The sequence below is a fragment of the Vombatus ursinus genome, unplaced genomic scaffold (genome assembly GCF_900497805.2).
Source record: "Vombatus ursinus unplaced genomic scaffold, bare-nosed wombat genome assembly UNPS02014772.1, whole genome shotgun sequence".
Lineage (NCBI taxonomy): Eukaryota > Metazoa > Chordata > Mammalia > Diprotodontia > Vombatidae > Vombatus > Vombatus ursinus.
Window position 1 is genome coordinate 33478699 of NW_020954550.1, and position 4469 is coordinate 33483167.

General features: G+C 38.8%; 1 pseudogene; it reads right to left on the bottom strand.

Moving 5' to 3' along the window:
• Window positions 1-4188: 4188 nt before the first annotated feature.
• On the bottom strand, window positions 4189-4469 carry LOC114044035 (annotated as a pseudogene).

Consider the following 4469-nt stretch of genomic DNA (forward strand, 5'->3'; position numbering starts at 1 on the left):
ACGTCAGGAGAGAGATATAGATTTGGGAGTTTTCTGCAAAGAGAGGATAATTTAGTTCACTAAAGTTGATGAGAGAGGTGGGGAAAGAGTGAGAACACTTTTCCTGGAGAGTACTCTTCTAGGACTGGGCTTTGAGGGCTACACATACTTAATGGAAGGAGACGATGGTGATCTAGCAAAAGAGACTGAGAAGCAACATACAGGCAAGAGGAGAACCAATATAAAGTAGTGTCACAGAAAAGTAGTAGTTAGAAAAGTATGAAGAGAACCTGGTGTTTTTAAACCAAAAAGAAGAGATAGTATCTAGAAGGAAGACTGGTTCCAGTTTTCTCAAAGATGGAATTCATTTGTTGGGGGTGTGGGAGTTGGTGAGTAGAGGAAGGAGGAAATGGTTGAAACTGCTTCTATGGGAAACACAGTAGGGAACCAGATTACCTGGTAAGAGTACAACCTCAGCTGAGGTTATGCGCCATAAAGGTATTATGTCCCCCATGCCTGGAATGCTCTCCCTCCTCATCTCTACATACTACTTTCTCTGGTTTCAAGTCCTACCAAAATCCCATCTTCTACAGGAAGCCTTTCCCAACTCCTCTGAATTCTAGTCTCTTCCTTTCCTAAATTATTTCTTATTTATCCTGTATATATTTCTGTACACTTTTTTTTTTCCGCTTGTTGCTTTCTCCGTTAGATCATGAGCTCCTTGAGGGTAGGAATTGTCTTGGCTATTTTTTAAACTCAACATTTCGCACAGTGCCTGGCACATATATTTGTTGAAGGGGCTGCTAGGTGGCACAGTGGATAGAGCACCGGCCCTGAAGTCAGAAAAACCTGAGTTCAAATCCGGCCTCTGACCAAACACTTGACACTTACTAGCTGTGTGACCCTGGGCAAGTCACTTAACCCCAATTGCCTAAAAAATAAAAAACACAAAACAAACATATATTTGTTGACCGACAAAGGCATTCTAGGGTTATATCTACTGACTCATTCAAGTGACAGGGCATAGGTTGTCTTAAGGTATTTAAAAGATTATCATGGAGAAGAAGATTATGTTACAGAATCCAAGAGGGTAACAATTACAAGGATGTAGGCTTCAGTTCCAAATCAAGAATGAGCTTCCAACACGGCAATTAGAGCTGTCCAGCAATGGACTGGGTAATGGGATAGTGAACTTCACTGGAAGTATTCAAGCTATAAGCAGAAGCTCAATGAGCCCTGTTCATGGATCCTATAGATGAAAACCTCTGCATTTTGTTGGACTAAATGGCCTTTCTAATTTCTATAATTCTAGGTTATATCTCCTCTACAAGATTATATGATTCCCAGGAGCAAGGATCATAGGAGAGACAGAATAATAATAATTAACAATTATAGTGCTTTAAAGTTTGCAAAGCAGTTTACATATATTATTTTATTTAAGTGCCACAACAATCCCTTTTAAAATACTATTTTCCCAACTACATGTAAAAATAATTTTTAATATTCATTTTTTAAAATTTGAGTTCTAAATTCTCTCCCTCCATTCCTGCCCTCCTCTCTCCCTGAGACAGTAAGAAATTTGGATAGGTTATATATATTCAATCATGCAAAACATTTCCATATTAGTCATATTCACAACAATTGTTTGAGGTAGGTACTACATTTATTAATATTATCCCCATTTAGCAGATAAAAAACCAAGGGTTCTTAGATTAAGTGACTTGTCCAAAGTCACATCACAAGTAGCTATAATAATCCAGGCTCAAATTATAATAAAAGGAAAGCAAGATCGCCAACTACTTTTTTTTCAAAGTTTCATATTCTAAACTATTTTCAGTGAGAGTAGGTAGCAAAAACTGATGCTTGTAGTTAATGTGTTAACTGGGTAAATATTTATATATGTTATATATATATACACATTTACATACATATGACATATATATATATTATATGTATATAAATTTAGTTTTTGATCTTTGTTTTCACACAATTCCCAGTGGCCATCAGAAAATATAAACTCAGTTGGTATCTTGAGGTTTTACAAAAGAAAAAGAAAAACATGACTAAACTCTAGTTATGAAGGAAAATTTGAGGGGTTATTTAAAAGAGAAGTGACATATTTTCTCTCTTCTCAAATGGGAAGCAGGAAGCCATTCCTTCTTCAAGAAGACCAGGGCTAGAGCTGTAGAAACACATAAAAGCAGGTAAGGCTAGGGAAAAAAGAGGACAAGTCAAATACATTTAATTATTTTATTTTTAAAATTTTGATATAAATTTAACACAACAGATACCCAAACAGACCTCTTAATGAAGTACTTTCACTGAAAAGGTTTCTCAATTGTTAACAGAAATGATACATTTTAAAATTCTGACTGTATGGTACTAACACTGTCTGTTGTACTTGTCCAGTTTTATTTTTGTTTTCAAACTCTCCATGTTTTTATTTATAGACCCTTCCTTATTTCCCTTTATTGACCCCTTGGTGAACCAGTTCAATTCCATACTGTCCTCCTGAGTCCCATGCCCCAAACTTCAACCTCACTCCTAACATCTGCTGCTTTTGTTCCTACGTACATGCTTCTCAAGAAAATCAGTACTGACCATCTATAGTGCAATTCACTACAAATTTGTTATATAACCTCAACTGGGCCCTCACTGCTGCAAGGCAATCTTTCTCCCTAATTAACTCACTGTCCTACTCAACCCAGCAAGCCTTCCAAATTTTTTTTCATACCTCTTCAAACCGTCCATGGATTCCTTTCCCTCCTCCCACTCTTACCTGAAAACCTTGCCTCATATTTTACTTAAAAAAAGAAAAAGCCATTCATTGAGATTTTCCTTTTCTCCTCTCCTCATCAAACATTACCCAGATGTTTTCTGTCACTATCTCCTCCTTTATCCTCTTCACTTGAGGTTGCCCTTTTGCTTGCAAAGGCCAACCCCTCGATATGCAAAAGTGATCCATTCCATTCTCTTTTTTTCAGGTTTGTTCCATTTTCTCACTTCAATCTCTGTCTACTGGCTGCTTCACTACTGTGTCTCCCCCACCCTCAAAAATCCCAATTTGATCTATCCATCCCTACTCACTGTTGTCCTGTAACTCCTCAACCTTTGGCAGCTGAACTCCTTGAGGAGGCTATCTATATAATAGGTGCCTCCACTTCCCTTACTCTCACTCTTAACTTCCTACAGTGTTGCTTCCAGTCTTATCTTTCAATCAAAAGTGCTCTCTCCAGGGTTACCAACAATCTCTTAATTGCCAAATCTAATGGCCTTTTCTCAATGCTCATCCTTCTTAACCTCTCTGCAGCCTTTGACACTTCAATCACCCTCTTCTCCTTGATATTTTCTTTTCTTTTTCTTTTTTTTTTGGTGAGGCAACTGGGGTTAAGTGACTTGCCCAGAGTCACACAGCTAGTGAGTGTTATGTGTCTGAGGCCACATTTGAACTCAGGTCCTCCTGACTCCAGGGCCAGTGATCTACCCACTATACCACCTAGCTGCCCTGTATTTTCTCCTCTTCTTTGGGACATTACTCTCTCCTAGATCTCCTTTTACCTATCTGACTACTCCTCAGTCTCTTTTGCTTCACCCAGGTCACACACACTAATCATGGGCTTTTACCACAAGGCTTTGTCTGGAGCCCTCTTCTCTTCTCCTTCTATACCATTTACCTTGGCTATTTCAGCAGCTCCCATGGATTTGATCTTTCTGCTGATGATTCTTAAATCTACTTATCCAGTCCTAATCTCTCTACTGACCTCCAGTCTCCATCTCCAACTGTTCCCTGAACATCCTGAACTGGATGTTCCATAGATATCTTCAACTCAAGATAGCCAAAACTAAACTCATTGTGGTTCCTTCCAAGTCTTCCCCTCCAAATTACCTACTACTGTCAAGAGTACCACTATCATCCCAAACACCCAGGCTCTCAACCTAAGCCTCATCCGGGACTACTCAACTCTCTCTCACTCCACACTGCTCCCCCCACCCCCAACCCAATATTGTTGCCAAGACCTGTTATCTCTATCTTCATAATATTTTTTAATAGAAACAAACCCCAAAGCAATCCATTTATTGTTATAATATCATAAAAGATCAAAATAACATGGAAAAAATGTGTAGTTGGCTTTTGAAGCCCAGAGAATGTAACTAAGAAAAAAAAGTATTGCCTTTTGAGTGTCTTCTAACTTCACTGACCATATACATCTAGTTGGAGACACTCTGTAGTAGAGTAATGTTGTGTCCTTTTAGCATGATCCAACCAAGTTGTTTCCTTGACTTTGTTTTAGAGTGAATCTCCTCTGCATCGTCCAATACAAGATTCACATACTCATTGAAACCAATTATGCAGCCCTCTATTGCATATTTACTTGCTTATATAGCCACACCTGAATTCGGGACCGATTTTGGAGATACCTGAAGATGAGGTTGATGGGCTGCACCATCACCTTCTGCCCCTTCTGGCCCTGGCCGCGGTACGCCATGGC